The sequence below is a fragment of the Dermacentor albipictus genome, chromosome 4 (assembly GCF_038994185.2).
Source record: "Dermacentor albipictus isolate Rhodes 1998 colony chromosome 4, USDA_Dalb.pri_finalv2, whole genome shotgun sequence".
In the NCBI taxonomy this organism is placed as follows: domain Eukaryota; kingdom Metazoa; phylum Arthropoda; class Arachnida; order Ixodida; family Ixodidae; genus Dermacentor; species Dermacentor albipictus.
Genome location: NC_091824.1, coordinates 159,468,093 through 159,496,018, shown reverse-complemented (window position 1 = coordinate 159,496,018; position 27,926 = coordinate 159,468,093). Strand labels below are relative to the sequence as shown.

The 27,926-nt window shown below is 45.2% G+C and overlaps 1 protein-coding gene and 1 long non-coding RNA gene across 2 annotated transcripts in view; one reads left to right on the top strand and one right to left on the bottom strand.

Annotated features, from left to right (window-relative positions):
• The window catches only part of LOC135915779 (uncharacterized), a 95,059-nt gene that overhangs the window by 38,168 nt on the left and 28,965 nt on the right, over window positions 1–27,926 (bottom strand). The window lies entirely within an intron of this gene.
• The window catches only part of SPR (Sex peptide receptor), a 221,058-nt gene continuing 198,981 nt past the window's right edge, over window positions 5,850–27,926 (top strand). Inside the window, exon 1 of the mRNA XM_070537750.1 lies at window positions 5,850–6,278. The gene's annotated coding sequence lies outside the window, so the exon portion shown is untranslated. The remainder of the gene's footprint in view (window positions 6,279–27,926) is intronic.

Here is a 27,926-nt window from a genome sequence, read left to right as displayed (position 1 = left end):
CATGGTGAATTTAACTCCCCGATGTCGCAAAGAGAGTCGTTCCTGTACGGAGAAACTGACAAAGAGATGGCAAACTGTCGTGGCAGCCAATAAAACTCTGGTCTGGCTGAGCTCCCGGCCTTTCCTACCCTTGCCTTTTTCTCTATCTCCCCGCTTAGATGGCGAAATGGTAAAGCGTTCACCTCGTATACGGCAGGTACTGGGCTATAATTCTGGTGCCGCAGGAAACCAACCAGGTTTCTTTTTTCTAATGGGTGGAGATGTATCACGACCTTTCGCTCAGCTGTTTATGTGGATTCTCACCTTGAAAGGGGGCCCTATAGAGATTTGCGAAGGCTGCTGGGCCGCTATTTTGTAGCGATGCCTTATGCCTTATTCCATGCTTTTCTTATCATCCACCACACACGGCCGCCTGATCCCGTTGATAATGTGGGCAGGCCGTCGCTCTGACCACTGGCCAAGAGCGAAAAGCCTGAAAAAGCATAGAATCAGAAAAGGCATCGCTACAAAATACCGGCCCTGGGCGCCTCTTCTCACACTACAGATTTGGTGAAATAGTCGAGGCTCCGCCACTGCTGTGGGAGGCAGACAAGTACTGCCACGGGTAACTACCAGTGAAATAGGTAGAAGCGCGCTCCGGGTCACATGCTCAGCCACTATGGGAATTCCAGGCGTTTGCAAGAACAACCCACCTGTTGAGAAATTGGCGCCATGGGACCGCCAGGCAGCTGCTCCGCAGAGGACTGCGGATGATTTTGCGGTGGTCGTTCTCAGATACATCCTGCACAGGAGTGTTCCACTGAACATTCGGAGCGGAGAAATCGAAGTTGCAGCGGAGGCCTTGACGGGAAAGTCGAATATGATCCGTATAAATGATTATACGTTTATTGAAATAATGGGATTGTTTGTGCAAGAAGACGTGCGTGAAAGTTAGAGGATGTGGGAGGGGAAAGGGAGAAGTGGAGTGGAGAAAATGAGGGCAGGCTGACAGGTATCGCGCACGAGGACGGTTTGTACAATGTTTTCTGATGGTGTAGGCAACACCTATGGGGTATTGAAGGTAAAACTCATTAGTTCTTAAATATTTATCTGAAATAAGTGTCTGGTATGACACGTCACGCAAGCGTTAAAGAAAATATACTGTCTTTCATACTTTACGTGTAACAGACGGTGAAGCCCCTGCTGCGTTTTCTGATTAACGGTCGACCAACCTAAACACGGCAAGCTCGAGATTGCTTTCACTAACACAATGCGACCTTCCTTCTTTAAAGTTCTAGATTTTGGTGGCAAATGAGACCGAGTCTTCTCCTATACATCCAGATGCGTCGAAATATCACCATGTACAAATGTCGTTGCTCCGTCAAAATGTCGTCGCATTCAAGTGCCGTACTATACAAATACTGCCTCGCCCTAATGCATCCGAACTGTCGATGTCGGCGAACGGTGCTCGGTAGAACTGAAGAGCTACTCTGTTGAACGCTGAACTTGTGGCCATATTCTTTAAATTTTTACAAGTAAATTAGCGTTGTGTTCTCATTACTGATATATGAGAGGCAGCTACAAGTTCAACGACATATGCGTCCACTACATTATATAAGAGCCGCATAACAGAGGTTTACAATAGCTTCGCGAAGGATACTTATGCACACTTCGTCATCTTACACGCAGACGCTTATTTCCTTTGAATTAAAGACTCACACATTTCGCTCTAACAACAAGGCGCAGATGTGTTCTGAAAGTTGCGCCTAGGCTCTTCATAAGTCAAGTCCCGTCATCATGAGAAATCGTGGTGAACCATGCTGGATTTCGTCGCCACCTTAGGCATGCTACTCGCGCAAGATTTACCGCAACATGCCTCGCAAGAAAAACCATAAGTTCACGTTATTTCTTTTCCGCTTATTTTTGTTCCTCTACTCATGCTGCACAGCCAAGTCTCTAAGCCCTTCCCTCCTCCTCAACTGTTAGTTAGTTAGTTAGTTAAATGTGGTTTAGTGGCGCAAAAGCGACTGAGGCTATGCTGCGCCAAACACGAGGTGTTTTATAATACTATTTAAGAGTAGAAAGGCCGTGTTAATCTATAATTTGTTTAAAAAGCCAGTGTCGTTTAGGAATTTACGCAGGTCAGGTAATGGGATTATCGGATCATCTCCTAAAATTAAAGAAGGATGTAAAGGTATGTGCATTTGATATAGGTTGTGCAAAAAGTTTCGTCTTTGTACTTCAATGTGTGTGCATGTGAGTAGTATATGCATGACTGTTAGTTGTTCTTGGCATTTCTCACATGTTGGCACGTCTTCTTTTGTAAGTAGATAATTGTGTGTGAGGTGTGTGTGGCCAATGCGTAGTCGGCATAGAGCTACTTCAAGAAAGCGCTCCTGATGGTTGCACGACTTCCACTCGCCAAGTACTGGTTTAATGAGATATAGCTTGTTTTCTCTACAATGGTCCCATTCGTGTTGCCATTTTGTCGTCAAGGCCTTCCTAATGGCACGGATATTATCTTTACATGGAAGTGCTGTGTTTATTAGGTCTTTGAATGCTGCCATCGATGCACATGTATCGGCTGCTTCGTTACCCGGTATCCCAACATGACTTGGTACCCAGCAGAAGCGGATTGATCTCCCATATTTGTTCAGTGCGACCATGTTTAGTATGTCCCCTAACAGGGGTTCACACTCAGATTTCAGATTTAGAGCCTTCAGTGTACTTAAGGAGTCAGTGTATATCACTGTGTTTTTGTGCTTGCCAGTGATAATCTTTTTAACTGCAACCCATACAGCATAAACTTCAGCAGTGAAAACAGAAGCATGTTTTGGTAGACGAATACTTGTTTCCCAATTTTCTGTTACTACCCCTACACCCACGTGTTCTTTTGTTTTGGAGCCATCCGTGTAGAATTCCATGTGACTTTTATACTTGTCCTGAAGAGCACGGAATTCTTGTATGATGTGTTCGTGTGGAGTGTTTCTTTTCTTTAAATGTATTAATGACCAGTCGCACAACTGTGTAAAATTGTACCATGGGGCCAATCGTTGTGGTTTCTTGGCAACCTGGAGGACTTCTTGGGGGATCTCGTAATCCTGACAGTATTGCTCATACCGCAGGACAAGTGGCCTGATCATGTTCGGTTTACTTGTGTAGTGTAAGCGGGAGTTGCACTGTGTAAGAATTTTGTAGCATATGTGTCGCGGTGATGACTGAATTCTGAGTAGGTAAGAGAATGTTAGTAATGCTCTGCGCTGCTGTAATGAGGGTTCATTACACTCAACATATAAACTTTGAATGGGTGACGTTCTGTAGGCACCACTTGCCAGTCGCAATCCAAGGTTATGTACTGGATCAAGTAGTTGGATGTAGGACTGCCTGGCTGAGCCGTAAACCACGGAGCCGTAGTCTAGAAGGCTACGCACAAGAGTCCGGTAAATACGTAGAAGACAGATTCGGTCGGAACCCCAGTGCTTATGAGACAGAACCTGTAGGATATTCAGTGCTTTATTTGCCTTAATCTTTAGTGTTTTAATGTGGGCTAGGAAGTTTAGTTTTTCATCAAAGATTACTCCCAAGAATTTATATTCTTGTTTTACCGGCAGCGCGACATCATTCAATTTTAGAACCGGGTCTAAACACAATCCTCGTTTTTGCGAGAATAGCACCGTAACGGTTTTTTGAGTATAGAAGCGGAAGCCATTTTTCTCAGCCCACTCGGTTAGTTTATTAATTGTTATCTGGAGCTGTCTTTCACATGTTTGTAAGTTTGAAGCGCGGCACGCTATTTGCAGATCATCCACATATATGGAGTGCATAACAGAGGGGGGGATGACTTTGTTAACAGAGTTCATTTTTACTATAAAGAGTGTTGTACTTAGTACGCATCCTTGTGGTACTCCATTTTCCTGGATGAATATACGTGACAGCGCCGTTCCTAAACGCACCTGGAATGTTCGGTCGCACATGAAATCGGCTAGACATTTGAGCATTCTACCTCGGATTCCTAAATCTGCTAAGTCCCTTAAGATACCAAACCTCCATGTTGTGTCGTAGGCCTTTTCTAAATCAAAGAAAACAGTGAGACAATATTGTTTGTGTAAAAAGGCCGCACGTATCTCGTCTTCTAGCCGGACTAGGTGATCTGTTGTGGAGCAACCTTTCTTGTATCCACATTGATGGTTATCTAGCATGTTCTCTGTTTCAAGGATGTATGTCAGTCTTATGTTGATGATGGCTTCATAGGATTTTGCAAGACAACTTGTGAGTGCTATGGGTCTATAACTGTTTGCTGTTGTGGGAGGTTTTCCAGCTTTCAAGAACGGGATTATGATCGCTTTCTTCCACTCTTTGGGCATTTTTCCCGTTTCCCAGATTATGTTGAAGAAATGAAGCAAGGTCTCAACTGCTTTAGGGGATAGGTGAGCTAGCATTGAATAGTGTACCCTGTCCGGACCGGGTGCTGTTTTCTTGCCACTAGTAAGCACTTTGTTAATTTCTGGAAGTGTTAAAGCGCCATTATACAGTCTTTCTGCACTTCCTGTGGTCGGAAGCTTCAGTTTTTCTGCTAATTGCTTATGTTTCAGGAATGCAGCAGTGTAGTTTTTCGAGCTTGATATATCATGGAAATGTTGCCCTAATATGTCTGCTTGTTCTTCTATATTTGTTTGTGTGCCTGGAGGTGACAGTATGGGGATAGTGTAAGAAGCGTAATCGCCTCTAAACTTGCGAAGCTGATCCCACATTCGTTTGGATGTTATTGAACTATTTATAGACGATACATAATTTTTCCATGACTGTCTTTCTGCTTGTCGGCGTGTGTACCTGGCTTTCGCTTTTGCTTTTTTGAAGGAGAGTAGATTATCTTGTGTTGGGTATCGCCGAAAGATACCCCACGCTTTGTTTTGTAATTTTTTTGTTTGCGTACATTCTTTCGTCCACCAGGGTTTTAGGTTTTTTCTTAGGAAGCCTGACGATTGTGGGATTGTTTCTGCTGCTGCAGCAAGTATACAGGCGGTGATCTGATCGTTCATTTCATCTATAGTTAGCTCATGTGATATGTTATCCAGAGTGGCCTTCTCAGTAAAGAGAGGCCAGTCTGCCAGATGGAGTTTCCAACGGGGTGGCCTCAGTGGGATGGTAGGAAAAGGAGATGTTCTTTTCCCCGCTCTTTTTTCGGCACTAACAGACCGCAGTGGTTGAGTACCTATAGCATGTCGTTGCGGAGAACCTGTGGCAGGTTCGATTATAAACCGTATCAGCACCATTCATGTGCTTACAGACGGCAAAAACACTGGTATATTTCCATTTGGGCGTAATTTCAAGGGCACTGCAAGGTAGCAATGCATAATGTCGCCTTCTTCAGCCCGGTGTCTCCCACCGCAAAGGTGCTGCATTGCGCCTTTAAATGTCGCCAGTCGTCAATCATCGCTGTTCTTCCACACAGGTGTGAAGGTAACAGAGCATTTTTTCTCGCCCAGGGCTGTCACCTGAACGACTGGCGGCAAGGGGAGGGGGAAGTGGCAAGAGAATCTCCCGGCACCAAGGGCGACGAGAAAGGTGCCGAGGGAAAGAGGGAATCCAGTGGGGACAGGAGCGATGGACTAGCGGGACGACAGGAAAGAGAAATAACACGAACGGGATTCGAGGAGGAGAGTGCAAGAAAACAAAAGCGCCTAAGCGGAGGCGTACCGATAGCGGCTATAGCGGCGCTGTCAGCGGCGGCGCTGGCGTCGTCGAGCGCTGGAAACGCCTGGCGAACAGCGACGCGCGCCGCCTGCGCGCGAGCTGGGGGTTGGGGGGGGGGGGGAGGGGGGGAACATCTCTAGACTCTCCCCGGTGTCGCCGCCCGGGGTTCTCCCCGAGATCGCAGCGCACTCGGCGGCGTGCAGTTCTCCAGTGCGCGGCCGACTAGCGCGAAGAAAGGGTCTCGGGAGCGGGCCCGAAGCGCGCGCGCGCTCTCTCGGTTCCCGCGGACGCGAACAAGCCTAGGCTGCGCCGAAAGTTACGCGCCTCTTCTCCGCTCCTTTTGTTCAGCGCCGCTCGTACTTTCTCTTTGGGGAAGAAAAGGCGCAGAAAAAAAAAAGGAACTCTTGGTGTTTCCACTTTGCGCGTCGAAGGCCCACACCCAGAGCGCCCGCGACCACTACCGCTTTTGTGCCCCCTCTTCGAACGCGGGAATCTAACAGGTTGCAGCTGCGGCTTTCCTGGAGCGCTTTCGTCGGCACCCTGTGGACCATTCCCTACAACAGCGCTGTTGACTGCCGCCTCAAATCGGCGAGTCATCGACACAGGTAAGACGCCTGTGGCCTCGTGAATATTTTTTTTATTTCTTCTTCGCTTATATGCGCCGCGGTATCTCGATGGTTATAGCACACCGCGCTCGACATGAGGTCGCTTCTCATTGAACCAATGTTGCTTTGGGACGTTGAATTCCCTCGGTAAATTTTCACCTTACTTTGTTTCGCGCGGAAGCAAACCAAATTGTAGTTTACACTGTCGAAGTATTTAGGATATATTAGGAGATGATGTGGTTAGGGGGGGAGGGAGAAGCTGGAACTCTGGAGCTTGATATCGTGGGTGCATCTTTCGGTCCAAGATATCAACCATTTGTCAACTGCTCTGAAAAACTCGGATTCTTAGCCCTTTAATTTGGTCTTATCATTACGTGCTGAAACAGCTGTTAACTGTGTCCCTACGTAGCTTGGCGTACGTGTGCTACTATAGAATACGCACAGTTTCATTTTTCAGCCACGTATTTTTGCCTTATACCGTGTCACTCGCTGTTTTTAAAACAGCACTTTCTTACCTGGATTCGCCATGGAATTAAATCACGCTTATTTGGTTATTCTGTCAATGCGTCGCAATGTACTGATATCCAGCTCCCTTGAATATCTAGGAATCTTCTTCATCTTCTTTTCTTTTAAATCTTTATTTGATCGGCGAAGTGCCCCGAGTTTTTGTTTACCTTTTAACCAATATCTAGGAATGATCGTCCCCTTCGTTACACTGAACAGCTTTGGGGCAGCATTTCCAGAGCTACCTTTTTTTTTTTTTCGAATAATGTACGTTGAAAGAGCGGGCGCCCGCAACTACCCAAGAAAGTTATGGTGTTCCTTCCTCGGTCGTCTAAATTATTGCAAGTATGAGAAATGTGTTACTGCCAAAGCAACCATGTGGACCCTGCTGGTAAAATCGCACCATTGGCATTGCCGCCGCTATGATGTTTGCATGCAATGATTATATATATATCACATGCTGACGCATGCCGAATATGCAAGGCATATGCAAGTAATATTCAACGGCCAAAAAGTTGTCTTCTTCACAATTATCCCTTCAAATTTTTGCTGGTTGCAGAACAAAACAGAAGTAATTGGACATTTAATTCGCAGCGCGTGCCTTTTACCCGAGTTCTTCTCAGTCTATTAAAACGCACAAGAATATATTAGCGCACGGAATGTGAAAATTATGCCATTTCATTGGCGCCGTTATTTACTGTCAGCGCAATGACTCCTGCGCGTTGCAAATTCAGGCTCCACACGGCGTGTACAGCTTTAAAATCTGCCAGAAACTTCGACGCACCCGCGTATGCCGCATCCGCGCACAGTTAGAACATGTCCGAGTGTTTCAAGCGCAGCGGTGAACTTGTCTATGGCTGCCAGCGCTTCGCCCTTCAGGAGAAACTGCATTTTTTTTACGGAAGTGCACTGAATGCGCCGTGGTTTTAGCTACATATTAGGCTACATACGAAAATGCCGCTTTTTCTTTCTGCTTAAGTTTCATTTTATTCGTCTTCGTCTTCGCTGTTTCACATGAGCTCGTAGGAACTGGTTCATTTGAACGTCCTCCATACATCCTGGACTTTCCGGGCACGCCTTATGCTCAGGGAGAGCCTTTCGTGAACGCTCAGCACCCGCTCATTTTCCATGAAAGGGGCGAGTGAGCTTATAGCTTGCCTTAGCAGCACAACACACATGAGCACGCAATAAAGCAAGTAGAGGCGCGCGCGAGACAGTGAGAATACGTTGTTTAGTGCAGCCATCCGGACCTACTCTTATAGCATGCTGCTCCACATGACGAGGGGGACAAATCAAATGACGCAATAATATATATACACACACGTGCAACATACAAAAGCACACATAGCAACAAGCAACTGGAGCGTCTGTTCGAGGCCAGTGTCTCCAATGAAGGCTAAGAGAGCCTGCGTTACACGCAAGGCACAGCCAGCTCTGCTCCAAGGTCCAAGTACGTAGTGCAACATTAAGGAGTGGCCACGTTGACTAAGTCATATTTTAGAGGAGTCCTTCAGGTCGCATAGTGGGAGAAATTCAAGCACATTTCTCTGCCGTATTATGAGTCGCTTCGCCCAACCGAAAAGGAAACGCGACACTGTTGTTTATCATCATGTAATTTCGCTTGACGACCGGCACCTTTCCGCAGGCTTGTATATATTCTGTTGTTCTCAAATAATTATTTCTTTTCTTTTTCCATTTTTAGATGAGAGATGATCGTTTTTAGGCATTTTCTTCCTCTCTTTGTCAAGGTAGTGGATTTTCTTTCTAGCTTACAAAGCGCAGACGTCAGCATTTCGCCAATGGTTTACTGATAAGTTCCTCCAGCTGATCGACGTGGTGCTGGCCGTCAGGTCCACTGCTCTAATCGCGCTGACAGCGGAAGACTCAACGGAGTTGCTTTAACCGCTACCACAGTGTAAATTACAAATACCTCATCACTGTACAATGGTAGAGAGAAAATACTGAAAGATTAACCTAGCAACTCTCATCGGTTTTAATGGGACGCGGCTCGTTTCCTATGCACATTGGATAAAATAAAAACCCACTGGTTAACCAGCATAATATATTTGGTTACTCAGCAATAATATAACGGAGCACCTAATCGTATAATCAAGAAACAAAGAAAATACCCAAGCAGTAAAGGTTCCATAAAGTTGAGTCGCGCGGTTGTTTTACCTATGCAGTAGGTGCATCGGCTACGAACTAATTCTTTGCATAGATACGATCCGGATAGAGCTTTCCAGGACTAAAATGTGTTCATTTGAATTCTCTCTTTCCCTAAGTGTATTTAGGAGGCACAAGGTGAAGCAGAAGAAATGTTATTTGTCGAAATACATCGGCATCTACGAGTGTCCTCCGTTCTGTTCGCAAAGAGGAACTGCACTACTCTCGATCAGTTGGGCAACCGCTCTAAGTCAGAGCAGGGCGAATTAATTGTAGGATTATTTGTTCGTGCATTGCTGACAAGGAAAATTAACGCAAACATAAAGATAACTCATAACGCAAAGAAGGACAAAGTGTAGCGCTTGTCATTTTCTTTTTAAAGTGAAGCTTTCTTTGCCTATACATTCGACTTTTCCACTGCTGCTGTTCTCTTGCACGCCGCTTCGGGAGGGGGGGGGGAGGGCGTGACAGAGAGGAAAAGCAACGCGAGAAATTTGTTTGGACTTCTCCATTGCGTCCCATGTGCACAATGCCCACTGGAGCTTTCCAGGCATCGCCACATTAGCCTCTTGACCTTAGTAATTGACCCTCTGCATATGGATTGCATAAACTGTAGCCCTTACCTTTCTACTAACGTGTAGGTCCAGATGGGAGCTAGATAGAGTGGCAGAGAGGAGGCAGGGAGAATAGGCTGGGCATGAGTGGAACGGACGCAGTAACCAAGCGAGTGAATGACAGCCTTGCCACTCTTCGCTCGCAGTTCCGATACATGGGAGAAGGGCGGGAGAGAGAAAAGGTGGCGCGAGAAGGCGAGGAAGCGCTGACACGACAATGCTTGTGGGCAAATTGGATAAATTCGATAAAGTTCAACGTACAGTACATTTCTGAAATTACATTAGACTCAATTACATTAGTACATTTCTGAAAGATGTCAAGCGGGCAATTGACGCAGGGCGTTTAGTGGAAAAGCCGCATTAAATCACGGCAAGGTCTATGCAAGACTACGGAAGCAGTCGCTGGTAAAATCAACACTTCTGTTGATAAGAGGATCCACCACAGCAGCTTTGCGGCTATGTCACTGCTCGAGGTCACGGGTTCGATTATAACAACCGCAGCCACATCTAGAAGGGAGCGAAATACAAAAACGCTCGTGCACTTAGATTTAGGCGCACGTTAAAGAATACCAGGATGTCAAAATTAATCCGGAGTCCGCCAATACGGCATACCTCCTAATCCAATTGTGGTTCGCCTATGTACAGCCGGATAATTAAATTAATGCTTTACACTTCGGCCACGATGCGATGTGGCATGTGAGGCAATGACAGTGCTCAATTCTCTCAAAGTTTATGAACAATGGCGCACAACGACACCTGAAGCAAACATATCTTCCTGTATGCTTCGTGTACAATGCAGTCAAACAGCGGTGGCGCACGCAAGGTAACGTTTAACATCAACTCACCCCTCTCGTATTGGATTAAACATTGAACTTGAAAATTTGTCGTCAACATCACCGCTAATTATCGTCATTCAAAGCAAACAGCATAGAAAGCTTCGCTTACATCGATTCCCACAGTGGGCTTGATCCGCACAATTTCTTCCAGTGCGAGTTGTTTTTTGTTTGCGCTAATTTCCCTCGTAAGCAAAGCACAAACGTTTGAATGAAGATAATTAATTGAACAAGTATTCATTATTTACATTCTTTTTTACTTCTGATAAAGAAACGGAGGATCAGGATGTAAAAGCTTAGCATTGCAGCCTGACTGAGCTCTGGCCCCTGTACAAATTAGCGGCTAGTGCGAAATAGCTTTCACCCTCAGGCAAGAGCAACATGCGAAAGAATACAAATATGGCAAGCTTTAAATTAAATAATAATGCTAAGAAATACAACGTATCAAGTGTAAGCTCGACACAGAAGTACACAAGTAACATAAGTACACAAGCACACAAGTACACAAGCAAAACAATTTACATGGAAAATATTACAACACTAATAGCATTCAAAAAACACCAACAGTGTGGGGCGCTGAAATTGACCTGGTCACACAGCTATTTCTCCGGAATAACAACCAAGATGAATGCGCTGAACACTATTTCATCATTCCATGGATTAACTAGCTGCTTTAAATAATTTGACTAAGCCACGCTTATGGTTGCGCATGCAAACACGTTTCCTCTAAGTTTTCTCCTTTGATCTTTTAACGTTTATCTTCCCCGTACGAGCTTCCTGATTGGAACGATGGGAACGCTGCTGCTTAATTTTCGTGCCTAGGATCTCAAGCCGGTATTTCTTATTGAAACAGGAAACTTTCATGCATCTCTTTAAGCTAATCGGATAAAGCCTGAAAGAGTGCGAGAGGGAGAGGCAGGTGAGAACACAAAGACAATGGGTTTAACCAGAACTTGGCACAGTTGAATGCCTAAATTTTGGGAATAACACAATTCCAATAAAAAAGAATGGTGAGGGGGAAGTAGGATAAGAGGATAACAGATAGTCGGTCCTGCGACAATGACGCCAACAACCAGGGTGCGTGACACTTAACGTAGCAAAACCTGAAGTTTTGTGGCAGAGCGCTTCGAGACGCTGACATGGCGTAGCTGCTAAGGAAAACATTGAGAAGGAAACATTGAAAATAAAAAAAGTACGACACTCTTGTTGAGGCACTCATTATAGACAGCGCTTTCCTGAGCGTTTTGTGCAAAGAACCCAAAAAACATGTGCACGGTGGCATTTTGTTGAAGAGACTGCATATGATAAGCAAGCGTTCTGTTCATATCAGGCGACACAGAAAAAGTGGGTTTAATAACATTTTTCTATTTGACATATGACTATAACGTATGACAGGTCGCTTTTAAATGTATTCTACAGTGGGAGGAAATTAACCCCTGTTGTAGATAACGTTCGTATTAACCTGCTAGGAATTTCAAGTCTTCAAATGGGTTTTGAAATGCTGCTAAAATCTTGTCTTCCTTATATCCCCCCTCTCTTTCCATCGCTTGAATAAAACTATCTATACAACAAAAGACAGAGCTGAAGTTGGGATAATCGGTGTGTATTTATTTTTAATAAGTGCAGTTGAAAGAATCTAAATATCGCATGCCCATTTTAATGCATGCGATGCAGCTGCGTGTAATGGTGCTGACGCATGTGCCTCCGTTATTCACGCTAATTTTGAAAATTATTGCCGCTTCCGATTACAAAACATCCTTCACAATTCAGAGAGTAGGGACAAATGATTTAATATCTCATATTATACTAAACGATGCAATGCTAATGGCACATACCTTCGTGGGAACCCACTTTAAAGCGTGTAGAATTATTAATAATATATTAATCAAGCTAATATTAGTACTAGGAGACCTAAAAAAGACATGCGTTTACTGGAAACAAATTTCACTCACTTTCTATCCCTCATTTTTTGAAGTGTAGGCTGGCGTTGTGCCCCTCCCGAAGGCCAATTGCGTCCCGCTTTTTACTTGCCTGTTCTCTCTTTCAAATGCAGAAATGCTTTCAAACCAGCTAAACGACGAATGAATAGAATTGGACGTGTGCTTAGTTTGCTGTATTCACGCCGGCATCACCTTTGAAAAGTTCAAACCAATTAAATGTAAGCCACATGTATCGCAGAAGCCAATGCGCAGCTTTTACGCACGAGAATTCTTGTTGTGCGTTCATTTTTACAGAACGTGAAACATTGTTTATGCGACGGGTAAATACAAAGTAAAAGAAAAGAAAGAGGGACTTCGAGATATTTGTTCTAGTAACTGAGGTCACCGCGGCCAGCGGCCGAAGCTTTGCGTATTGACGGTAAGCGGTCGTTTTGCGCTGTCAGGCAGCGAGATTGTGCGCGACGTTCGCGTCCTATTTATCACGATTTCTGGACGCCAGGCACCGCCCGGGAACGCGCCACTAGGACCTTCCCGTCATGTCTTATAACTGCCTGCCACTACTCAGTCATCCGCTGAACGATCGATTTGCAACGATTAATTATGGTCTGACGACAGGCTGCCTGGCCCGTTGTTTCCGCAGGCCCCATTTCGTTCTCTTCGGTTGACGGCACAAGGTTTGCTTTGCTTCACTTGAGTGCAGCTTACTCTTGTTCTTTTAGTTGGAACTTGGCGTACACGAGCGCATTCTAAGGTGTAGCATTTATGTGCAGTAGCCCTAAATGGGAGGTGAAAGTGACAGGATAAAGAGGGAGATACGTATACCGCTAAATGAGTAGTTACAAGAGTGTAACATGAATAACCAGTCATACAAGTTCCCACCGTCACTAAAGTATTTAGCATCGTGTGCAAAGGTTTAGACACCCAGTGAATGAGCGGCCCAGTCACTTCACATACAGGGTGAGTATTTCCGAATGAACGAAGTTTGTGATAATAGCGAAAAGAAGAAGATAAGATGCTTTTAGGCCACATAGTATTCTTAAGAAAATATCTTTGTACGTACTTTTTTACTTAGATCAAGAAAAATGTATCATGGTTTCCTTTTCTATTTGAGTTACTTACCTGGAAGGGCAGCCGTCACAGGTTCTGTCATTTGAGTTGCCCGAATTTTTCTTTCAATGCCTTACCAGAAAACTCAGGCTGGTTTCCTTTATTATTATTTTTTGTAGTATGCTGCTTAATTTAGATGCACGTAAACTTTTCCTTATTTGATCTCCTGCCTGCGAACTTCCGCAGGACATATTCGAATAACTACTCGGATTCTATTCGAAGAACTTCGTGCTATCAAAATGGCCTAACCACGAGACAGACGCAATAGGGAGTGCGAAGTAAGATGTATATGCGTCAAAACAAGTCTAAATAATTATAGCTAATTTGTACTTCATGCCTTCATTGACTGTCTTCTTTTCTTTCGTTTTTGTCAATGCGTCTTGTGCATAGCGACGCTGCTCAGATATTGTTCAGAATCTTATTTTGCGGTCATGCGCATATCAGCGAAACACATTACGTTTTATTTTTAACAGCAATGGCTCTTAGATAGGGAATTTCTCAGCGAAGTATGTTGCCTTGAGGAAGCGTGTATGATTGTTCCCCACGAAGCAGCCTCGAAATCAAGCCAGAGACCATTAATTTGGGAGCTTGGCGCCAAAGCGATTGAACTATGTGGGCATGTAAGTTGGATTATGCTAAGACGCGTAATGTTCCGTGTGGTATACGCTCTCTCGGTGAGTCACAGCCATGTGGATGATAATGTGAAGCAGCTTTGAGTACGTCGAGAGAGAGGGAGAGAGAAGGAAGGAAGCGTATGCCCATGGACTAGGCGGTGTCCGTCTTGCTGCCCTCCATGTGGAGGTGGCTAGAGGCGAGTTAATGATGTACAAAAAAAAAAGCAATAAGAAACCGAAGAGGCGATAGTTCGGATTGACCATCTGCACTGCACAAATAATAGAAACTAGAATGAATAAGGAAGACAGAACTGGCAACAGACAAGTAAAGGGCATGTACACATATGCAAATGTGCTACTTGCAGAAGTTCAGTCTTGTAACCTTGTTATTGTTTTATATTCTTCAGACATTAGCGCAATAATACGGCGTGTCATTTTGCGCTTTAACAACAACAAAAGAACAGGAAGAAGTGACAAACAATGAAATCTATGAAACCAGTGCTCGCACATCAAGTCAAGCAATTTAGCGCAATAGTAGGCATACTCAAAGGCATGTCATCAAGGTCTCTAATCGCATTCGCTTCAATAATCTCCCGGTTAGGCTCATTCTTGCTTCATTCATTATTTCTGCCACTATCAAAGTACAATTGACAGCCACGCGTCTTCCATTTCATCGCAAAAAAAAAAGAATGTCAGAGATATATATGCACATTTACATGGTAGCAATTTTCTCGACAGCATGCATATAGGCAACGGCTGATTTTTCCGACATAGAGGTAATTGCAGCCGCATCACAGGAGTACGCAACAACCACAGCCTCAGCCCAAGTTTCAAGCTTCTTTACTTATTTTATGATTATTCTCTCTGCACACATTTTTTAGAGAGTTTTGATCAGTAAACTTGCACAGCCTGCCCGCAGAAATTGAGAAGCTGGAATCATCCAAAATCATCTCAGAAAGCCACACAAGCAACTTGCGAAAGGACAACTTATTTTCACTATTTTGTTACCTCAGTTTCACATGGAAATTTAACCAAGTTCGAAGCATCTGAGTTGACTTCATGAACGATAAAGGTAAATAAAACACGAAACTAGTGAGATTTATGTGGGCGATAAGTGCGAGCAACGTCTATCTTTTTTTTTATTCGGCAAACTTCCCTCGAGGCATATGTAAAAAAAAATATACACAAAAATAATTCGCGAGAGGCGTCAAATAAATGTGTGCTTCCCTGTTTGATGCAGGTACGGCAGCAAATTATTCGCGCACTTGTTGCCCGTTATTCTACGGGTAAAGTTATCTGGAAAATTCGGCTTTAATTTCGCTTCCCTAAGCATTTTGTGCCTAATGTCCTTAGTGCCAGGACGCAGCGACAAGAGATGACGACTGCCCACCATAGGTACAGGTGTCAGAAACGTAGGACACGTTGTAGGTTTGTCATATCACGAGCATCGTGTAAAGCGTCAATATGCGTGCGTGTTTATGTTCGCATGCTTTGTGTATGTGGGGCGCTTTATTGTATGTCAGAACTTCATACTTTTAAAGCCATCCCAGGAAACGAGGTACGTCGTAATTTCTTTTTTTCTTTCTCAGAGCAGATTTTCTTTTTATGCGCGCCAACTAATGTCTTAATACATCAACCACCATTGTATCACTTCTTGTCCACTGCGTATTTTATGCGTCCTCTTCGCAGGACCCTCAGCCAGCTGGACGGTCGACCCTTTACATAGGCTAAGTTACTGAGTGACTATAGCATTACCCATCATAAATCCAGAAAACCCATAAGCGTGGTCAAGTCGCTTTTCTAAAATTGAAGGGCCGAAGAAGACGTTTAGGACTATCTGTGTCTATTACTACTGTGCATGTGAACTCTCTACTCTCGCTTTTCGCCTTTGCCTTCTCATTCCCTTCCCCTAGAAAGATGGCCCGATGAACATCTCGTTAGCCTCCCTTCGTTACCTTGCTCTATCTCTCTGTTTCTTTATGCAAGCTCATCTACCATATTCAATTTGCTCAATACGACTGTTTTTTTCTCTATAGTTGTAGAGGAAAGTTAAATGTCAACATTTTGAGGCATATCAATACCCTCGCCGTAAACGTCACTAGACATCTCCGAAGCACTTTGTAGACCACCCAACAAAATGAACTTTTTCTGCCAAAGGTGACACGAGAGAATTCGAAGAGCTGATTTTATCGGCATTGTGACTTTCAGGGCTAGCCGCCAAAAACGAGCGCATGCTATTTCAGCTAGAAGCGACGCACCACACGCAGAACTTGAAGTTAGGAGAAAAGTTTAAAGGGCAGCGTTCTTTTGCAGAATACACAGACATCCTTTCGTATCTTGCAGTCATTTCAATCATCCCAGTGGCAGGCCGGTGGGTAGTCACTTGCACATGCACAGCGTGACTGCGTACATTCTGTGACGTTTTCCCGGCGTGATGATGGTGGCGGCAAACGCTAATTAATGCTTCGTTGCTGTAACTTTATATTGCAGCTGCGCAGCTGTCATGGTAAGAAGAAGACGCATTCAGTTTCACGGTTATCTTTCTGGGTTCAGTTTAAATTGCATTTTACCTGCAATTCTTTTTTTCTTGCACTTAATTCTACCCATGTTTTCATTCTGTTTTGTTTTCTGTGCTGTCATGTGTTGCCATGTAAAATGGAGTCACTACATTTAGTCAAGCTACTACGGCTGTTAGTCCTGGCCGCTGCTGTCAGAGGAGAATTAAATTTTATTGTATTTTATTTACTACACCATGCGGAATGGCTATGAGCGCGGAAAGGCAACCACGACGACCTCGCCACAATGCCAATGACGACAACGAGGACGACGGCTGTGGTAACGGCCATGACGGTGCCTTGACGATGGCGACAGCATTACGACGGTTTTTTTACACAATGACGAAGACGACATCAGGACCACACTATGATGACGACGACAGCATGATGACGTCATTTCATGACTAACATATTTGAAAGCGAAGGGTAGTTTTTGCGTCTCGCAGAATGTCTCAGCGATATCTTGCAGAAATTTCGCAACCAGCTGAAGCCTTTACCACCGACGACTGAGCAAGGAGCCTCGCACAGTTCACGGTGGCACCAGACTGGCACTATACGTAAGCAATACAGCCTGTCACTTTCACGGACTCGTGTATTCAGAGCCCACGGTGATATCCTTTGAGCTCCTTTACGACACGGAATTGTAAAATTTCTATGCGCAATCCAGAATGGGCGCAGCCGAAACTCCCAAATAATCAAGTGCCTGAATAATATGACGTCTGTCGCATTACTTTGTATCAGCGTATGCGCTTACGCAATGTTGGCAATTTTCTTGTGTCAGCACCATTTTCACAACTTGAAACGAATGAATGGCTGAACGGTCCGTCACTTTCTTTCATCACACTTCGACCACGAAGTTCGAACAACGAAGTGTTCATGCAGTTAAAACTGTGTTGCTATATCGAGACTCCTTAGCCAAAAGGGCGCACACCTTAATGGAAGCATGGCGTTCGAAAATCGGGCATGACAATCAAATGCGCCGACATCTATAGCTCGAAATGGCCGTACTGAAAACGCGTACTATACTGCGGCCGCACTGACGTTGTCGCCAAGCCCCCCCTCCCCCTTTGCTAAAAAGAAAGTCATATGCCAAACACACTCGAACTTATTACTCTTTCTCGGGTACTAATCCACTTGGCTGCAAACTCTTTATTACACACGATGTTCTGACTACCCTGTTCCGAGACTACAGCGTCCAGACTCCACTTTTTTACATCAGGGACCGGATGCCACAGGAAAGAATTTCCTGGACTTTAATGACTACCTACGGAACCGTTGGCGCACTCTAAAAATTTTGGCATTAAACATAAGGCTACTGTCAGCGCTTTTCCCTTTGAAATGTGCAAAATTCATACATGTTTCTTTATGTATTTATTTAATGTTGCTTTTCTATTGCGCTTTTCTTTTTTGCCCTCTTGTGCCTGGCCGCGACACTGTGTTCATAGACAGCTTTCGGCACGTTAATGGATCCTTTTAGGCAGTCTTCTTTATGGGCGCCTTTCATGGATCTTCTCTGCGTCGAATATAGCCATTCACTTTCCCCAAATAAACGGAACTCAAAATTGTAATTACATTCTTGCAACCTCATAGAGGAGATACCAAAAAGAAAAAAAAAACAAAAGAAGGTGTACAAAAAAAGCTATCATTACCTTTAGAGCTTGCGCATTCAAAGTCTGGCTGCATAGAGTTTTGCATTTGTTAATAAATATAGTTCCTTTAGAGATAGAAATTAATATTAGGCTCTCTCATCGCAAAAATAACAAAAGTGTCTCTCTTTTTCTCTCTAATGTCACGTCTGTATTCACTGCCGAAAGAAGAAAGAAGACGCTAACTCCCGTAATCAGAAATTCTCCTTGACTTGAAGCCCATGCTTGACTTGAACTAGATGACGCCTAGCGTGAACGTGCCCAAGACGTTTATTGCGTTTCCATCGGCGTGTTCACGTCAGGCGTTATGTCGAACAAGTCAAGCACGGGCTTTAAGTTAAGCACATTTGGGGCACCTGAAAGTCGGACCTCAAAAGATGGAAACTGCATGTGATTCACGCTTTGCGTTTTTCCACAGAAAAATAAATTATGCAAAAAGAAGTGTGTTGTACCGAAAACAGTAAATACCGAAACTACGATTATGATGCTTGAATATTTAACCCCTATGTAAGCCACCTTTATTGGGCCGCCCTTGTTCTAATATTGGCGCAGCAAAGGTGCGATTAAAATTATGGAGTTTTACGTGCCAAAACCACTTTCTGATTATGAGGCACGCCGTAGTGAAGGACTCCGGAAATTTCGACCACCTGGGGTTCTTTAACGGGCACCTAAATCTAAGTACATGGGTGTTTTCGCATTTCACCAAAGGTGTGATCGAGCACACTTCTGTTTGCGTGTATGTAGTGTATGCGTACTGGCCTACTTACCTGCCTGCTTGCGTGCGCGTACGTGTGTGCTTGTATCTTTAGGTTCGTGTCTAATGAAAGACAGTCGTCATATCAGCAGGGAGTTTCTGCCCGGCTTATCTGGACAAGGTAGAGCCAACTCGGGTAGGAATTTGCTGAGTGCCGCAACGTGACCTATTCTATAACACAGCCCGGATCACGCAAGAACGTCGGCGACCATTTAGCGACGTCTCCAAAAAGGATTTGAAAGTCTGGCGGAGTGGAAGAGCTTAGAGCGGTGAGGATCACTTTGAGTGCGTGACTCGGCGCCTCGACGCAGTAGGGCCGGCAAGTCGGTGTTCCTGCGAAGCTGTGCGAAAAGCCGTGTGGATGAAACCATGGGGGGCGGCGTACGTGATTACCAAGAGCTCGCAGACAAGAGCCGGCTTCGACGACGGCCGGGCGCTTGTCATCGCGCGCAGGTCTGCAGGCCAGCGGGTGAGCGCACGTCGTGAAAACAGCAATCGCCCTCCACGTGCGTCGCATTACAGACTTACTAATTGCTCGGCACGAAATCGTTCTGCCGGCGCTGACGACATTAATCACTGCCCTCCGTCGCTGTGCGCCATTCAAGACTGATTGTTACCGCTCTTCCCGGCCATCTCATCATCGCGCCACCCATTTGATTCGATGAGCTTGGCTTTTGTATGGCTTCGCTCTTCATTAACTTTCACGGGCCTAGACTTTCTTGTTCCTCTTTTTCTTTTAAATTTAGGGGAGTGTCCATCGTTTCCCAACTCGAACTTCCGCTACCATGTGCCCTCGTTTACTCAGTTTGTTTTCTCTTTAGTTGCAGTATTATCCCCGTTACGAAGAGTGAATTAGCCGCATGAAACATTGCGCATGCCGTCAACCTTGCCACCGAAATGACATTCCGGTTGAAGTGCACTACCTAGAGCGTAAAGCAAACGTGCGTGCTTACATGTCTGACAGGACCACCACGTCTCAAACGGTCTCGCGTCACCGACCATGTCGTGACATTAAAGCCTGCGACAGTTCCCTTTGCGTCACCACCGCCTACTCGCCATTAACGCATTCCACCCTTCAAGTTTTCTCTATCAGCAAACAAAAAAGCCATACAGCCAACCCGCCAACCCGACTGTCATTCGTTCCACTCCTCTGGCCTGTCGCTTCGGTGCCTAACGAGTTGGCCATTGTCGCAGCTTGTGTTCATCAAGCTGCATCCCAACCACACCTATACACTGGCTTACAGCCAAGGCGTACGCCAGGTTACAGCAGTTTTATACAGGCGCTGAATGAGTCAGACCGATTAATAGTTCCTTACCATTGTTTCTGCGAAGCATTTAGCGTTGCAGTCGGTATTCCACTCCAAACTACATTAGCGAGATTATGCACCAAGTAAGTGTTGCAAATGTGTGACTTATTTCATCTATAGTTCTCCGCGTGCTAGCATTCAAATGTGCAGTTTCAGGTGCCAAAACCCCAATCTGATTATGAGGCACGAGGTAATCGGAACGGGCTCTGGAATTATTCTGACCACGTGTCGGTTTTTGACGTGTGTGCAATGCACGGTACATCAGCGCTATTGCATTCCGCCACCACCCCACTCCCCCCGTCGAAAAGCTGCCATCATGGCCGGGTTATGACTCTATTACGTATTTCTTTTTTTTCTGTTCTCTAGCACGTTCTTTCTGTAGGAAGCCCTTATTTTTTTCTGCAAAGTGCTATTCTGACGTGTCCGAACGCCTGCTTTGTCAACGTTCTCGTGTCTTGCCATTATGTAACGTTACAAAGCAGGTTCAAGATTGGTGGCGATGTATGCACCAGTTGCAGACAGCACTTTTTAACCATCCGTGTTAACAAAAAGTGGAGCAACGTAGCTTCCATAAATTGGCTTTCTCGAACATAAACAAGAGATATTCGATTTCGTGACAGAACTGCAGTGGCGCATTCCGATATGATGTCACTGTGACTAATATTGCGGCCGTTTGTGAGTATTATTTTGGCCGAACGCTGTGACACTTACTTGAGGGCACAGCGCGCGCGCGCATGTGTGTGTGTGTGTGTGTGTGTGTGTGTGTGTGTGTGCGTGTGTGTGTGTGTGTGTGTGTGTGTGTGTGTGTGTGTGTGTGTGTGTGTGTGTGCGTGTGTGTGTGTGTGTGTGTGTGTGTGTGTGTGTGTGTGTGTGCGTGCGTGCGTGCGTGCGTGCGTGCGTGCTAGCGTGCGTGCGTGCGTGCGTGCGTGCGCGCGTGCGCGCGTTTTATTCAGCAGTGCAGAGCAACGGGCCTTGCCGCGCTTCTGCGTCGCGACCAGACACTCCATCGCTGGTATTCAGGAATGTGTGCCTGTCTAGTGCATGTATGTGCCTGAGCTAAACGGCTCTTTCTAAGCGACCGTAAGAGTTATCATTGTATCTTGAGCGCCTTGCTCCCAACTATAGACACCAAACAGTCACATTCTCGCTTTACTCACGGTTCGTTCCGTTGTCTCTCGACCACTGACACTAGGTAGTGGCAACCAGCTAAATTATTGCTAGTTAACATTTTTGTTAGCGTGTGTGGCGCCTGTCTGATAAGTGTTCGGGCATTTTTATTCAACGAGGACTGCTTGAAAAATACACCACTCAGTACCTTCGTCGACTAGAACGCAAGCCTGCAGCTCTAAATACATTTCAGTGATTGCAGATAACCAATACGGAGAGCTGCGTTAAAGAGACGTTAGCGCTTGACAGTTGCCGTACATGCCAACCGTATCAGTGATCTGCGGCACCATGAAGCCGAGACAGCACTCTGTAGGCGGATGGGACTAATAGGCTGAAGGGTGGACATTAGGGAGGTATACAGCTAGGTGTCTAATTTCAGTGGTAACCTGTTTTAAAGGAGAGGTGTGTCTCGCAGATTTAGCTTGCTGTAGCTCGTTTCCGCCGGTAGCTGTATTTTTGGCTGTGGTGAAACCCGAACTGATAAACAGTGGCCCGCCATGGCCTGCTATGCATGCCTGTCAATTTCAATTAAGGAAAGGGCCACGAAAGGAAGTTAAAAGAGAAAAGAAAGATGAAAAAAAGCAAGCACACTCACACACACACATAGAGATGCTAAAGCGGAAGCTGCCGGCCGGTAGCGATGAATTCCGGGAATTGGTGATAATTGAGAGATTAAAGACTCGTTTTATTTGTGAGCTGTGAAGTGTACAATTTGGTAGGTAGCGAATAAATAAAACACGTGCTATGCGCGGGAAGCTTTCAAAGCCTCCCCTACAGCTGCCTTTGTTTCACAAGTGCGGCCTCTGTTGCTATTTAAAACGCGGGAGGTGACACGCAGCCCACCTAATTCATGCGTCATGTTCGAAGTTTATGCGTGTTTCTCTCTCTCTCTCATTTTCTCTCTCTCTCCCTTATTGTTTCATTCGGGGCCTGAGACCACGCCGCGCCGTTTGATAGGGAATCTGTCTTTACGCTCGAGGTGACGAAGCATTCAAGCGTGAAAAACCAAACAATAGGAGCAACGGCAACTTGAGGAAGCATATGTACACATGTTCAGCGCCTCATGGCAAATCTCGGAAGTTTTGAATGTAAGGGCCCGACGACAATATTTTTTCCCTTCACGTATGTTTTAAACATTATCAGAAGACCACACGCCGTTTCTTTTGGAGTATTTAGCGCAGTATCGCTTACCGTAAGCTTCCACAGCAGCGTGCAATTTTTTCTTTTCCAGTGCCTGGATGAACTCATGCTCTTTATGATACTTTGACACCAACACAAAGGAAACCAACCTCGGAATGCCTTCCGCAGCTCTGTAACGTCTATATCTAAAGCTCACATTGTTTGAGCATTTTGTATTATCATTCTCTCTTTTGCTAGTGCATTTTGCCAGTGCATCTGCATAAGTTGCATGTGTCCGCGTCGTAATTTATGTTGGCTGCTGTTACTATTTCCCAGGTGATAGGTCATGCAAACCGGCACCTATTGGATGTATTGACAGCTGAAAAGGGAGAGTGCGAGAAAAGAAAGAATGAAAGGCAGGGAGGTTAAGCACAACTGAGCTCGGTTCGCTAACCTGCTGGGGAAAAGTGAAAACGGGAGAAGGTTTACCGAAGCATCGAAAGTAACGAGTCGATCTGCACTGGACACGCAGGCGTAATGAGAGCGATGTGTCACAGACGATCGCTCAGTCCGTTCAACTTTGAAATAACAGCAGCGCTATTCTGGCCTTGGTGTCGCTGTGATAACAATACCCTGGTACCAAGATTTTGTCCAACGAGAAAGGTGTTCCGTCTAGCTGATTTAGAGCTATGCGGAGGTCAAGCTTTTCATTTTGAAATGATGGGTCGTAGCGTATAGTGGCTACTATAGTTTCTTTGTTACCACAAAATTTACTGTCGGCGCTGTCGGTCATTGTTATCAAGAATGAGTATGCATTTGTGAAAGCAACGTCCAGCCACAGTGGCAGTTGTAGGAAATAACGTTGCAGGCGAAATTCCCAACAGCGTGCGTATATTTTATAAAAGGTGTTTAGTAAATAGAGCAGCGCCGAATATTAGCGCTACATGTTAACCCACTTTAGAAATAATAGAACTAAGGTTCTGGCTCGCGCAAGGACCACTTTCGCCCCTTGGTTGTCGCTGAAGGCTTTCATTTAGCTCTGCGAATACATCTAAAAATTATCAGAAAAAATAATATTCTCGCAACCTCACTTAGAGGTCTCAATCTCCAATCAGACACACTCGCCTCATTACACCGGTAACCCTCTGTAGCACATTACGACGGAAGGCGTTTCCACAGAATAAGGGCGCATTGCAGATCAAGTAACCAGCGCCCTGCTGTCAAGCCAGTAGAAAAAGCAAATAGGAAAGGAGGAATGCTTTAAGCCTGCTTTTTTGGTCAGAAAGAAGCTCGTTCATACAAAGCGACAAGCGAGAAGATAAAAATAGGACACGCCACGCTGATTACTGGCCCAAATGGTTTCGTTCCTATTCTTCCTTCAGACCCGTCCATCACCTGAACTCGCCTGTCGTCTTTCGTACTCTCGTTTTCTTTTTTTTTTTTGATTCCGCGGTCGAAATGATCTTTGCGAAGCGGCTGAGCAAAATGAGCCACGGTTCACGGACAAATCCTAGCAAACGAGTTAACTAAACATATGAAAGAAAAAAGAAAAGGCAGTTGAAGAAGACCTCACCAAGGATAGGCCAGGTGCCCTTACGTTGTTCTTTCTCACTTCGGCGGGACTTACAGTAACCCCCGTTGACTTCTATCTCATACATTCTTCGTCAGCACATACCGTATTAACGCAAAACTTAAGCAGAACTTTTTTTTATTTTTAGAGACACGAGATGCAGAACGGGCCACATGCTAAAAACATTCAGGCACCCACCTCTGTAGAAAATTTGTTGCTATGTTCCACTTTATAAACTATGTAATTTTTGAGAAGACGATAATAAACCGTTGTGGTAACGCTATTAGGTAAGAATGTGAGTCGCATTTCTCCAAGTTTGACGAGCACGCGGCTGCGGAGTGTGCCAGCATCGTCTGGCGCTAGCGAGACGATGCTGGTCGAGGTTCGAGGTCTCTTAAGTATACGAGCGCACGGGTCCTGCACGTTGCACACTCACCACCCGTGATTCCCTGTACACAATTATTGTTTCCTTTTAATAGGCTCCACTTTCACTTCCCTTCTCTGAAGAAGAACTGTCACAAGGAGAGCTTTGATGAAGAGTTGAAGCAGAACTCCATTTCTCATACAGACTTACCTGGCCACCAGATTCGGCGCTAATGCACCCATTTCCCAAGTAATAGGTTGTACTTAGTAATGGCGTTTGCATCACGTATATACCTTAGAAGGTAGCACCTGTACTCGTTATGGCGCGTACTTTTAAATACAAACCTAACGAAAGTTTTCGACAGTCTCTGCTTCTATAGTTACCTTATCAACAGCCGTAGCATCGTACGAGTGTCCCTGCAAGTATGATTAGCGGGCTGATCCTCCAGCAGCAATGCAAAAGTTGTGTTGACGACTTCTGGTGTGGCGCATAAGAACGCGGTTGGCTAGCAGCTCTAAGACAACCACACAGCCCCGGAATGGCAGAGACTTTCGTCGAGAGTAACAAAAAAAAAAGAAAAAAATGTTTACCTTCAAAATTTGCATCCCAGGCGCTGAGTACGAGTTCCCAGTCCCAGCATTCCTACGGAGTGGAATTGTAAAGCGCTTGTGTACTGGTGCATTGCGTGAAAGTTGAAGCTAAAATTAATCCACAGCTCTACGTTCCGTCATATCTCAGAGCTCCTGAGTTCCTTTCGGTAGATATACACAATCACTCAATTGCACCCTAAAACAGGTAACCGTATCACCCGAAGTTTGTGAAAACTGCTCCCTATGTCATATCGGGGTCGAATTCACAATGAATTCCATTCGCAAGTGATCTTTTGCCCAGGGCCGACCACTAACAAAAGTCCAACATCAGGATTGCCTGAAATTCGCTCACACAAACTATTCTAAAGTAAGTGCTTTTTGTGAACACAGGCCCTGGAGCTGTTCAATGTGACACACACATTTCAGTTCGTGGTCTTTATTTTATGGGGGAGCCAATGAAAAGTGGCTGTGCAGGAGACCGTCTTCCTCGTAGTTTCGATTTACGTTAGTGTCACCAGACAATGAAGGCACTGGTCTAGAATCGAGTCAACCTGTTACAAAGGAACACGATCGGTACAAAACTGATATGTATACTGTTTCACTACACGAAACATTATAAACAGTATCAGACATCATGCCAAACTCTCCTACACTCACAAAAATGAAAATAAAAGGCAGGAGCGATGCTCAGAATCCTGAGCAGGTTAGGTCTGCGTCAACACGGCAATGCCCCTGCGCAGGTGGCAGCACAGTCGCGATGGCCGCAGTTATCGTGGAGTAGGCCATTAAATCGCGCCCGAGCCGGCACGCGCTCACTCCTCCGTAGCCTGTCGGCTTCGCCGCCGAGTAACGAGCGCCTACAGAACAAGCGTGTCCTTTCTCGGAAGCAGTACCCACTCGCCGCCCACTTCACCCTACCATGCCCTTTTCGGCCAGGAAAGACAGACAATAGCTCTGCATGGCGGACGCACAGCGAGCACCTAAAGCTGGCAGAACCTGGTTCCACGTTGCGCTTCAATGCTCACTGCCATGGTTTTGCGGGTGTTTATTTTTTCAAACTTTCTTCAGTTCTACGCCAGGAAACTGACTACAAAGCCTCGATCGCATCTGAAAAGGGCTCGTTAGGCATCTAAGTCATGCTGACCGCACAACTGTGCTACAAACAGCTAAGAAAACTTGTAGGAGACATCAACGATGGAATCTTCAGCGCTTGAAAGGAGCGGCATTGAAGAGGCGCATGGCGGACAACCAAGTTGTGATTAGTGTTTTCCAGCGGCCTGTCGAAAAGAGGACTCTCAGATGAATGCAAACCCGCCAGGTGCACTTTTCGGAACGCCAGATTGTGTTTCATCCTATGCCCGCGATACCGCATCGACGGTAAAGAGATCGTTGAGGAAAGTAAGAAATAAATATAATAATTAGAAATGGCACACAACCGGCAAGTCTTATAATATGAAGGCAAAGTAAATTCCATGCATTGCTTCTGAACTTACCGGTTCAACACATATGTGCAAAGAAGTACTGCTCCCCGCATCGCAGAAAATCCGGTATCGACGTCGGACGTCGCTTCGTCGAAAAGAATTTCGAAACTAATTCTGAACCACCGCATACCCTACTACTTTTCTACCACCAAAGTTGCTCGTACCTTGCTTTCATTCTTTACAAAGTTATTCCTAGGAATTTTGAGAATTGAAGCCCACAAAACAATGCAATGGAAAGAAAACACCGACAGCGGATATCCTTTATGTTTGCTTTTCTCAACTCTGAAATACCAAAAGTGCGAAACAATAGCAGCAGATCGACCCACGCAAGAGGCTGCGTTTCGACCAGAAAGTTCGCAGTCGTGCATAGCGTTCGCCGCCATCGTTTCCCGGTAAACGTTACGGTTATATAAGCTGCAGTTGCTGGGAAGCATGAAAAGCAGTCAGGGGTCTTTGAATGCTATCGCGTTCCACTCTTAAAGGCGAACCTTAAGCGTCTTTCAAATTTTTCATGCGATGCAAGAATTCTCATGTTCCGAGGTTTGGGCGCATGTTAAATGGCACCATGTCGTCTAAATTACTCCTAAGCCCTCCATTAGGGCGTCTCTCACCGTCCCTGCGCTACATTGGGATGGTGAGCAGAACGAACAACTGAATCATTCATTCGTTCGTTCAATCAATCAATCAATCAATCAATCAATCAATCAATCAATCAATCAATCAATCAATCAATCAATCAATCAATCGTTGCCACTTAATTCAGCCGCCTCTGAGCCATGCTCGAACTTCTGCCTGGTCGATAAACATTCTTTCACCGGAAGTGCTGCCTCTCTGGAGTCACTACGTCACAGTAGCTTTATATTGCACCAGGTACGAATAAAGTAACTCGACAAATGTTGCTGTTATTAACATGGTGGCCTTGCATATCGACAATTCGGTACTTTCCTGGCGAGAACGGCAACCTAGACTATGAAGATCATGGTGTCCTAATTATTACTGCGAAAGCAATGAGGCGGAAATTCCATGGTGTAGTCAGCATGGCGTGACCACCGATGGTCGAAAGTGTAATAGAGCCCTCGAACTTTCGTGGGAGTAGAACCCACGACGTTTGGTGTTAAGTAAGACAAAGTTTCAAATATCTGGCGGCGATGGAAGGTTGCTTGGAGTAAGCATGACCTAACGAGCAGTTCTAAATATACACATAAATCAAGTTAAATGTTGTTTCGGCAATGAAAAGGAATACGGGCAGAACTCGTCTGCGATGATTATGCACGTATGCAAATAGTCTACGCACGTCATGTTTGAGGCGTGTACTGCTGA